General features: G+C 29.1%; 1 pseudogene; it reads left to right on the forward strand.

The window, feature by feature from the left end:
* The first annotated feature begins 3,913 nt into the window (after positions 1-3,913).
* LOC114401273 lies at positions 3,914-6,772 on the forward strand (annotated as a pseudogene).
* Positions 6,773-12,654: the final 5,882 nt, after the last annotated feature.

Consider the following 12,654-nt stretch of genomic DNA (forward strand, 5'->3'; position numbering starts at 1 on the left):
TAAAGACGCCAAAAATATAATTAATTCCAAATATTACCATATCAATATTACTCACTACCCAAAAAAGAAAGCATCCAGCTCCAATCATTGTTTCATGCTTGTCAGCTTTTTAATTGGTGTATAGTATGCACAGGGGTAGAAAATTAGAGCAATGAGAAAGTCATAAAATTTCAAAACAAGTTTAAAAATAAAATAAATTCATCTGAATTTACTTTTATAATATTATTTTCAAATATACTAAGATTTTTTTTGTCAATTTAGTTTTTTTAATTTTTTATTACCAAGAAGTTATTTATTTAATATTACATTTAGTCTTTTCAATTAAGATTTCATATTTAAGATTTATAAATATAAAAAACCTGCTTAAAAGAAAACAATCATATTAAATCTAAAAGTGATTAGTCAATCTCCAACAAGAATTAAACATCAACAAAAAATATTTTTTTTGGTTAGAATCTAAACTAAACTAATCTTTTATTTATTATTACGTTTATGTACAATTAATGTTCCCAACAATAAATGCAATCTTTTACATTTGATGGGCAATTGGGCATAATTCATAATTTATTCATTTAATGATTGACCCTATTTTGGTATTGTGATCAAGTGATGTACAACTTGACGCACAACTGGTCTAATTCGCTTTCTCAGTCTAATCAAAGGCATATCATGCCAAAGCCTACTTAGATTAGAGGACTCATGAGAATATAAAACATATCTAGTGAGAGTGTAAAAAAATGAAAAGAGTATTATCAATTATACAATTATATATGAATCATAATTTTTGTTATTTATTTAACTTATATAATTACAAACTAATACATTATTTGTCTCATATTCAAATTTTATAAATAAATAAAAATGGTTAAGAAATTTTTTTTATTAAAAATGATTAATCAATTTTTTAAAGAAATTAATTATCAACAATGTTAGTTCCGAGACATCTTCGGAGGTACCATGACACCGGACCCATGCCTGAAAGAGCCCCAAAAAATACATTAATATGAGAATAAAAAAGTTTTTAACTTTTTGATAATAACTTAAATTTTGTCAGCTTTTTCAAAAATCTTACAATTATTAATTTCAACTTATCAAATCACTATAGTTAACAAAAATTTAATTTTTTCCAAAAAAAGTCTAATCACATGTAATATTGAATGTGTATATTTTTAATAGAGAAAATATTTTCTATATAATAAAACATATAAGCTTAAATATGATTTTGGTCATTAATATTTTTTGTGTTCTAATTTAAAAAAAATACTTTTTTTTAGTTTTTCCACATTAATATATTTTTTTTTACTGTATGAGGGACTGAAATATTATTTTTTGAAATTAAGAGAGAGAAAAAAAAAAGCAAATTCAGACCTCATTTGGAATGGTGGTAAATTTTTATTTTTGATTTTCAAATTCAATTTTCATAACATTTTTAAAATTTCACAATACTTATATATAAAAAATCTATATCTATTATTCTATTATAGACTCATAAAATGTCAGAGACCAATACTGATTATCAATAATAATACTCAACATCAATGTTTTGATTAAAAAAAAATATATACTCGATGCCAAAAGCAACAATTTTGAGTTTTACAGTTGTCAAGTGATTTATTGGTGCATCCGTGCAATGCTTGCACGTGTGTGGGTTAGTAAATTGAAGCAATCCAAAGTCATATGATTATTGATTTTTCTTTTGGTTCAGCACATGATTATTGATTGGTCCATCTAATTAGAAAATGAGTAATAGTCGAAATTTCTGTTTTTTCAAAATGGAAGATACTTTGGTTTCTTTATATATATATATATATATATATATATATATATATTAAAAATAAGTTCGATTTTAAACTAATTTTTAAATTAATTTAACTATTTAAATATAAAATTAAATCGATTAAAATAATTCAAAATTAGTTCAATTCAATATTTTTGCCCAATTAATTTTTAGAAACCCTTAAGTTCGGTCAATTAATAGAACAGAGAAAGCGTGAAAGAAAAGAATGACCCTCACCAAGTAAAGTTATAGTGCAAGTCTAGTTGGTCATCTTTGTGGTGTTTATTAATTATTACTACTATCATACTATCATATGTGCATTTCTCTCACACACTAATCACCCTCTCTGACTTTTTTTCTCAATCTCTTTCACCATGGCTTTCTTCATTCAATCTGCTTGGCAGGTTCTATCTCTTCTCTCTCTTCATAAATTCATCTTTAATTGGTTTTGCAATGTGTCCATTTAAAGTTTATCAGAAGTTGGTTACATGTCACAAATCTTTCACAAAAATCAGAATTGGTGTTTGACTTTTTGACCACCTTTGCATTTTTTTTCCACTCTTTTTATTGATAGCAGGTTTTGATCCCTCATTTTTGTGATTTTCAACTGGCCTGTCTGGCAACTTTCTTTCTGCATGAAGGCGTTTTCTTCTTGTCTGGACTTCCTTATCTTTTGCTTGAGAGGACAGGGTGGCTCAGCAAGTATAAGATTCAGGTTTTGCCTTATTCTTCTCTCTCTGAATTTTCTGGTTTATCATTTTTTGGACAATGTGGTTTGCTTCGACAATTCACATGGTGGACATATTCCATACGATGAGAGCTTGTCCTGTTTTCCTGTTTTTCATGGTCCAAATATCAATTCCCTATGCCTCCCCATTTTCCTTGTCTCTATGTCTAGCATTTCAAATGTTTTGGATCCAACAGGCATTCATGGTGGGGCCTTATTTGATAAAATTGTGTTATTCAAGAACAGGAAAGAATTAAAATGCCCTCTGGCTGGCCATTCCCTTTTATGTCTTTTCTTGTCTTTATGTCCTGCATGGCAAGGATTGAAAGAATCCATTGTAGTACATGCATGTCTTATTTATGGTATGTTGAATTATTACATGGAATAAGATATTAGAAAAAATGCAAGTCTCATATCATATTAGTTAGAAATAATACCAAAAATATATAAGTAGGAGAAAATTCACTATTTTTTGAAGTTAAATTAGGTTTAAATCTATATTTTAAGATAATATTAAAATGTATCTTAGATCTATTAAATGATCCATCTATCATGTCATTCACATATCAAACCCAAAAATACGTATAAGAAAATGTGTTCACAAAAATTCAAGTATTTTCAGATCGATTAAATATAATATCAAGATGACAATTAGAGATAATGTCAAGAAGACAACCTAATAATATACAAAAGATTTCTCAATTTTTATTTATATAAATATCTAATTATCTACTCGGGATAAAGTTAGGGCCTTTTTACTTCTGTTTTCTTTTTTAATTATTAAACTGTGAACTTGTTTCCTTTTTTCAAAGATTTGTACAGAAAACGGAGAAAAAAAAGTTTTCACTCTGTCATGTACAAATATTCGACAACAGAAACGAATTGAAGGTGAACTTAGAATAACAAATATTTGTAATCACTTTTTTCCAGCTGATTTAAATGTGTGACTAGTATTTTGCTTAGGAAAATGATAAATGGTAGGAAAGGAGTTTTGTGCGAAATGCACCACGGCTTACACGGCACCGTTCGTTTACTTTTTCTCATCATTTTTTTGCAATGCAAGCTTAGCATCTTATACTCATCAATTCCCATCTTTTTACTAGTTAGCTTAAATAGTTTAACATTCCCAACAAAATAGTATTTTGTTAAAATTTTCATTTTGGCTACTATATTAATTATATTGTCATTCTTCTTAATTTCCATTATGTAAGATGACATTACTATATATAGTGATGCCAAGTTTTCAGGAGGTAAAAGTGATGATTTCTCTTCATTGCTCTTTCCGGTGAATAGATGTTAATGATTGCTCTTTTGCTTATCTGTCCTCTTTCTCTTGTCCCATTTTCACCATTTGAAGCCTGGTCTTCTCAGTGTGTTACAGATTTATAGAGTCACTAATGCTAGCTTTCATGCAGGGAAAAAATAATAGCCCTGCTGCTCAGGATAAATGTATCACTCGCTTGATGCTGTGCCATTTTGGTGTCAATCTACCGGTTATGATCATTTCATATCCCGTGTTTAAATACATGACTAGTCTTCCATAGCCGTCCTGGTAATTAAGAGTTGTTTTAATCACTGTCCTTGTTTCTAAACATTTGTGCTACATGATAATAGGAACTATTTACATGTACATTTCTAATATTCATTTCCATTAAGCTAACATGGCAATGGCATGAGTTTATTTTTGGTTTTGCAGGAAAATCATTTTCACCCAAATAACCTTCTACTTCATTTTGGAGGATTTTGTATTCTACTGGGGACACAGGATATTACACACAAAATGCTTGTACACAAATGTACACAGTGTTCATCATGAGAAAGAATTATGTGTATTCCGGGGTTACCATTTCCCGTGGAGTCTTTCAAACTTTATTCCATTGTATGGGGGGTGAGTGTGATGTTCATTCTCCTTCACTTGACACCATCAACTTTGTTTATTCCTCTATGGTTCTTATTGTTAAATTCTGTATCCTCGCTTTTCAGAGCTGATTTACATGACTATCATCACTGGTTGCTGTACACCAAGTCTGCAAACTACTCCTCAACCCCTTACTTACATGGACTGGTATGTATTGGACATATTTTGCTAAAATCATTAGCCTTTTTGATGTTGAAAAAAATAGAGAGGACTATAGAATATAGAGGAAATTGTATTACTTTGCCACACAAGCAAGTTGAGTTGTACATTATTTACAGTAGAGTAACTCAACCAATACGACTTTTCAGTTACAAGATTAAATGGACATAATGTGAAAAAGAAAAAGAAAAACCCTTAAAATGCTTAATGGTTACATAAGAAGGAAATAGGGATAGCCATGGGTAGGGTTTGGATAGGGTCCTATCTTGCCTTCTATTAAAAATAATATTCATACTAAGTCTCATATTCGCACCATTAGTAATTTTAATTCCTATTCTCATACCAGTTGGGTATACATATGCTCATAACCCATACTTTACTTATGTACAAGATTAATAATAATAAATCAATAAAAAACTAAATAAAATAATTACTGTAATTATAGTATAAATTCATTTTAAATAATCTAAAAATAATATCAAAAACATACCCACATAATATTAAAATACAAAAATATAATATTAGTTTGTCCAAACTTATTTCATAATGATTGTTAAAGTTAATGTTCTAATCATTTTAAAAAAACTCTAATTAAAGGTTTAGAATTTTTCACTCTAGATCTTATGATCATTACATATTCTCTCGTAGTGATTCTATTAGATATTAAAGCATCTCCAACCATGGTTTCTTTCGGGGTGCTTAGTGTGAAGAAACAACTCCTTAAATTTTTTTGTCACTAGAGCAAACCCAGGGTGCATTCCTTCACTCATTAGATTCATTTCTTATATAAGAAACAATATTTTAGCATTAAAAAAATAATTTCTTCACAGCAATCTGGTTTAACACACGTATGGATCATAAAAGATAATCATCTCAAGAGAAAAACAATGAACAGAAACTCAAATGAACAAAGAACAACCACAATGAATCCCAAAATTCATAAAAGTTGAACAAAAAAAATCTAATTCAGATCAAGATTCAGAACAATATAGAAAATGAGGAAAAGAGAGAAAATGATCTCCATGAACTAAATCAATATGAAATGTTTTGCACTCAGTAAATTTGGGAAACGTTTATCACAATTTTTTTAATTTTTTTTGGATAGAGATATTACTGTTGTTCGTGGAGATATTATCATTGTGAGATAATTTTTTATTGTTAAGCATTTTCTTTCAATGTTATGTAATTTTTATTATTTTTAATTGATATTTAATATTTTCTTTAATTATTCATATTTATTATTTGTATACATAAAAACTAAAAAAAATGAATTAATTATTTTATTTGAATAATAATTAAATTATAATAAAAAATATAAATATATGAATTTTTTGAAGTTTATTGCTTTTTTTTAGCATTGAAATAAAATTCTATATGAGTTTTTTAAGAGTAACATAACATTGTGTGAACCAAAAAAATATCACGAAAATCACAAAAAAATGATTAAAAAACCATATAAGAAATCATAGTTGGACATGCTCTTAGAGTGTTAGTTGTAAAAAATATAATTATTTTTCACAAAATTATATGGGGCCGTATGGATACTACAACACCCGTTACCTGGGTAAATTTAAAAGTCTATACCCGTCTTGTATCCAGTCCAATTACTCATCCCGTTTACCGATATTTTTTGGGGATACTTTTCCATCCTAGAAGGAATAGCACCCCTTAAACAAAAATATTGTCCCTTAACGTATAGTAACTTAACCCTTCATATTCTAACACTTTACTTTCTAATTTCTATGATTATTTCTAACATTTGGTTCAAATCTGAGATGGCCTAACTGACATTACATGGATTATGTTGAACTAGCATTTCTCTTCGTATGTTCCAGTTCCACTAGTAATACTGACAGTGCTACGTGATTTTTTGTATATAGGGTATTTGGAACTGATATAGGGTACAAAAAATTAAAGGCATCCAAGAGAGCAGAAGCTGAATATAGTCGCGAGCAAAAGGAACATTGATGCACAATTTGTTTTGGGAGTATCCAAAATCAGAGTGTTGATATTCAATTTAAGGGCATAGTGGAAAATGTAGTGTCCCATCATGGTCATACTGAATTTGGTTTTTTAGCTGTTCTTGTATACAGAGTCCGGAAGGCTTTCTATAGAGACATTTATGCCTTGTTTTTCAGATAGAAGTTGTTTTCAATGGCTCATTCCTTATGTTAGAGTTAAAAACTTAAAAGTATCAATTGATTGGTATTTTGGTATTGTGTTGTTATGCTTCAGAACGAACTAACTAACTAGCACCATAAGCCTATGTAGATTTGATATTTGGCCTGTTGGGCAGCCTACTAGGAACCTCCTAATCAGAGCTAACAAGTATTTGCATTGACATTGTTATCTTTTGGGTGAACCTGAAATATCCATCGATCGAGAGTCAAAGACTTCTAACAAATTATTTTTCATACCACAAATTAAGGGACAAGGTTATCTGTTGCACAATGTTGGTAACGAATGGAGTTGCTGTTGGGCTTTGTCTATAGAAGATTGAAAGCAGCACTTATTGGAGTGAACTCAAGCACTGATACATCCAGTATATAGATGCTCAAGATATGCGGTAGCAAACATCTTAAATGAGTGTGATGAGTAGTATACTAGATAGTAGAAAACGTCTTGGTTACACTGCAAGTTAAGCAAATTGAGTGCGTACTTAAAAATTGATTTTAAATTAACACAAATTCAGCATTCAGGTATCTTTTGGTAAAATAATTTATATTAAGTTGTATTATTATTATTTTGTTTTTAGAACAAAATATTTAAGTATATATCACTTTATTTTAAAGTTAATTTCAATCAAAATTAATTTTACAAAATCATTTTTCTTCTAACGTCAATTTCTAAAATTCTTTTCCAAACACACTGACTAATATATGACGGATTTATCGATACTTGATAGATGCGCGTTTCTGATATGTATCGATCACAATTTTGTTTCCTAAGTCATACGGCACTCCGTGTGAGTAAGTCTAGTAGTAGTACCCACCACTACCATTTGCATAAATATAAATAAAGTAAATTACATATATTTCCCTTAAAATTTTAAAAAATTATAAATGCCTCTTTTCCTTTTAAAAAATTTACAAATGTCTTTTCTTAGGTTTTAAAAAATTACATATGCCTTTCATGAGGTTTAAGAAAATTACATACGTTTTTCTTTTATTTTTAAAACTTACACAAATCCCTTTAATAGTAACAAGTCATAAATGTCAACAATTTTGTTTTATAATCCCTTTAATAGTAACAAGTCATGAACATCAACAATTTTGATTAAAACAAACTAAAATATGTTTTTTCCTTCATAAATATGGAAATGATCAAAATTGCTAACTGTAATTTTTTTTTCATTTTGCGTTTTATTATTTTTTGGTCTGGAGTTAGATTTGAGAACATCCGAACCTACATGTATACCGTTGTAAAAAGTATCAGATTTTTAACTTTTCTACATTGATTATTTGTTAGAAATTAGGTTCAAGTAAATCTGAACCTATGTGTATGTTGTTGTAGAAAGTGTTGGATTTTTAACTTTTCTACATTAGTTATATGTTCATAACTAGGTTTAGGTATATTTGAACCTATGTGTATATTGTTATAGAAAGTGTCAGGTTTTTAACTTTTCTATATCGGTTATATGTTCATAACTAGGTTTAGGTATATTCGAACCTGTGTGCATGCTGTTATAGAAAGTGTTAGGTTTTTAACTTTTCTACATCGGTTATATGCTCGAACTAAATTCAGGTATATTCAAATCTACGTGTAGGTTGTTGTAGAAAGTGTTAAGTTTTTCAACTTTGTTACCTCGAAGTAACAAATTTAACTTTTGCGAGTACAAAAAATGGATAATTTTTTTTGTAGTAACAGATTTCGAATATTTCCATATTTATGAGAATCAAAAATATATTTTAGCCTTTTTTAATCAAAATTGTCAACGAACATGACTTGTTAATGTTAAATGTTTAGACGAAATTTAGGAGTTTGTGTAGGTTTTAAAAACAAAAGGAAAATTTGTGTAATTTTCTTAAATTTCAAGGGAGACATGTATAGGTTTTATAAAAAGAGGAGAGATATGTGTAATTTCTTAAACCTCAAGGGAGACATGTGTAATTTACTCATAAATATTTTAATATAAACCATACATTATATAATATAAATATTATTTCTCTAATTAAAATATTAATGGTTTTTGTACTCTTTAGTAGAAGTACCTTAGGTATGGACTAAGTCATGTTAGGAGAAAAATATTCATCTTGTGTAAGCTCATGATTTTAAACAAAGATTAATCAATGCTTTTGATGATGAATACTTCGTACCAATATGGTCAGTAAAAAAAAAAAAAAAAAAACTATACAACAATATACCAACAAGTTGTTAGTTTTAGCGAAATTGGAGTTAAATCCCTTAAGTAAAGTCTTATGTTTGAATCTTGGAAATGAAGAAAACATGAATGAGAAAAGTGGTCAGTTAGATTATCTGACGAAAATTAGTCATTAGCAAAGTCATTAAATACTTAACACCAATGATAACTGTTAAATAATTGTGAATTAGTAGTACAGAATTAGTCAAATTTTGGCTTAAAATTAATTTATTTAGCAGTTATTTGTGATTAAATGTTAGAAAACTAATTAAGTTTGAATTTTTTGCCACAAATATCAAAACTGAAGGTACAACAAGCAAAAAGGCAGCAGAAATTGAAGAAAAAGAAGAAAATTTAAAGCAGGTCCAGCCCAACACGTGCGTCACGCGCTAAGCGTGCAAGACAGCACAGGCGCTAAGCGAGGCGTTAAGCACGAAGATGCAGGATTCGTTACGCGCGCTAAGCTCGAGGCACATACTAAGCGCGCGATCCAACAGAAGCACACGCTAAGCCTGCAGCACGTGCTAAGCGCACGATTTGAACGCGCTAAGCACGAGGTGTCGCGCTAAGCGCGCCTACGAAGGCCCAAAGCTCATTTTTGCACCTATAAATAGAGATCCAAGCCAAGGGAGAACGTACACCTCGCCTCAGAGCACTTCTCTTAGCATTCCAAGCCTGAGCTCTCCCTTTTCTCTCTATATTCCTTGCTTTTATTATCCATTCTTTCTTTCACCCAAGTTGTAAAGCCCTCAATGGCCATGAGCGGCTAATCCCCTAGCTAGGGCCTGGTAGGCCTAAAAAGCCAACGATGTATGGTGTACTTCAAGAGTTATCAATGCAAAGAGAATTCCTTCCAGGTTTTATGTTCTAATTCTTTTCTTTTTATCTTGCATTTCTGTCTTAAATTTCTTTTGGGTTCTTTTCACTCGGGAGAGGGTGTTTCCTAACAAGGGTTTAAGAAGCAATGCATGCATCAGTTTTAGGGGTTATACGCTTGGGAAAAGGGTAACACCTAATAGAACAAATAAAGGAAAAGGATCGTCGGACTAGCATTGCTAGGCATAGAATGATGGCCCAATGCCCATGCATTTAGCAACATCTAGAATTTGACCTTAATGCATTTTAATTATTGAATCTTCACGAAGGCATTTGGGAGATAGGTAGTTAAAATAGGCTTGTCATCGTGAGGCATCAGAGACAAGTAAAATTAATAGATGTGGGTAAAACTAATTCAACTGCATTGGTAATAAACATCATAATTTCATGCATCGTAGGCCAATTAGGTTTGTCCGGTCTTGGCATTTTCATTAATTATCTTTCTAAACTATTTGATCTAGTAGTAGCAATTTACTCTTACACTTATTCTTGTTTTTACTATTTATTTCTTACTTACAAATTGAAGAGTATTCAATAAAGTGCAATAAAATCCCTGTGGAAACGATACTTGGACTTCCGAGAATTACTACGTAGAGCGATTTGGTACACTTGCCAAACAACTCAACAACCAATAACACAATTAATAAAAAAATTATACAACAATATAAAATGTAAAATTTATTAAATATAATATATAATGGGACTAGATCCGTTCATATAATAATTTGTGATTAGATGATAATATAAAATTATTTTATACAATCAGTACATAAAATATTCTCTTATAACCTAATTATCTTAATTTAAAATATCTTTTATCTTAATTATCTTGATTAGTATTTTTCATTTTGTTAGTCATATTTGAACAACTTTATCGTGATTTCTTATTTGAATTGTTTAACTTTAATTTCAAAGTAGCTACTTCAGCTTCAGTCACTCGAATTTTTTATATCCCTTTTTATTTCTCATCAAACGAATGACATCTTCTTCTAGAAATCCTAGCTATTCATAACATGATATTGGGGAATCTCATTGCTATTACCCAAACAAGCATGAAACGTATGCTTGCGTATTCTTCCATAGGTTAGATTGGATATGTAATTATTAGAATAATTGTTGGAGACTCAAATGGTGGATATGCAAGCATGATAACTTATATTGTTCTTTATCTTGACGAATCTAGGAACTTTTGCTTGCATTGTATCATTTGGTCTACGTACTAGAATTGATAACGTTTGAGATTATGTAAGATTATACACGAAAGATCTTTATTTGGTTCTCTCTTTTGTTTAACATTTTTTTACTATTGAAGTAGATAATATGACATTGTTTATACAAGTGCCTTATATAATCAATAATCAATGCTGCTTATATAAGCAACATTCCTTAATCAATTTTAAACAATAAAAGATATATTTTCTAGGCCCATTTAAGCAACTTATTTAATGTTTACCATTGGAAAAAAAAACTAATAAAAACTCTTAAGTCTAAAGTGAAATGCATGACCCATCAAAAAATCATTTTTAGATAAAATCAAAAAATCATTTAAATAATTATGCATTATAGATACTCTAAGCACTAAGCTAACTATAATTAATGATAAGGACTAAAAAAGAGCAATAAGAAAATGCCAGGATCTAAAACTAACACAATTTCTAAGAACTAAAACAAGATAAAGCCATATTTGTAATATTTGTGGTGACTTAAAACATATTTAAGTATTCTATTAATTATAATATAATTATTATTTATCAATACCCTTATACTTTATCATAATGTATATCTATCTATAATTAAATTATTTTCTCATTATAAATAAGTTTTTTTTTTGTTTCGTTAGCTTATTTATAATAATATATTCACCAAATTTAAAAATACATAATTTAACATATTATATTTTATTTATTTTTAGTTTAGTTTTTTTACATAATTTTCAGTATAGTTTTGTTGTACTAATATGTATAATCGTATTATTAATTAAAGAAAATGTCTTCTTTATAGAATTTATTTTAAATGTCTTTTATTCCTTCGGATAAAAAAAATAAAGGCTTACGCTTTCGTTGTGCACTTGCACAATAAAAATGTACTTCCATTCCTTCGTGTATTTTTTTTTTCTCCCCAAATTGCACAATGAAAACACATTTTCGCTGCACATGGGTAATTTTTTTATGCTCTCTAACAAAATGGAAACACAATTTCTTTTGTATACCTCCACAATGGAAATATATTTTTGTTTTGTAAGTTGTTTTGCAAAAAAAAAAAAACAACAACAATGAAACTGTTTCCATTGTCATTTTTGATTGTTAGCTACAACTTTTGCTAAATTATTAAGGACCTCATTAAAAGACTTGCAACACACTATGCATGACATACAACAATTACCAAACATAATTAACAAAGTTTATAATCCACATTAAGTGAATAAAACCATTAGTTAGAGTTTTATCGAGTGTCAAATGAATGCATATAACAATACTTAATACAAAAAGAGTTAACTAATTAAAACAATTAATTAATCCTTAGTGATGTCTACTGCATATTGAGATCCTACAATTGAATGAAACATCAATACGCAATAAGTTGAGTTCTTGTATGCGTCACAGGTACGGTCTTTGCCATGAAGGAGTTTCATGTGTGTTTTGTATGTACTCTATTGTAGTGTAATAGGAGATAGGGGGACAATCATCCTTCAAAAACATTTATATTATCATCATACATGTTTTCAAAATCCTAAGACAATGTAACTACATTAGAAAAATTTATTCCAATTCATGTTTTCATTGCAAAAAACCATTCATGAAAAATTAGAATTACAAAAAAATAAATAACACATAACG

This window comes from Glycine soja, chromosome 1, assembly GCF_004193775.1.
Source record: "Glycine soja cultivar W05 chromosome 1, ASM419377v2, whole genome shotgun sequence".
Classification (NCBI taxonomy): Eukaryota; Viridiplantae; Streptophyta; class Magnoliopsida; order Fabales; family Fabaceae; genus Glycine; species Glycine soja.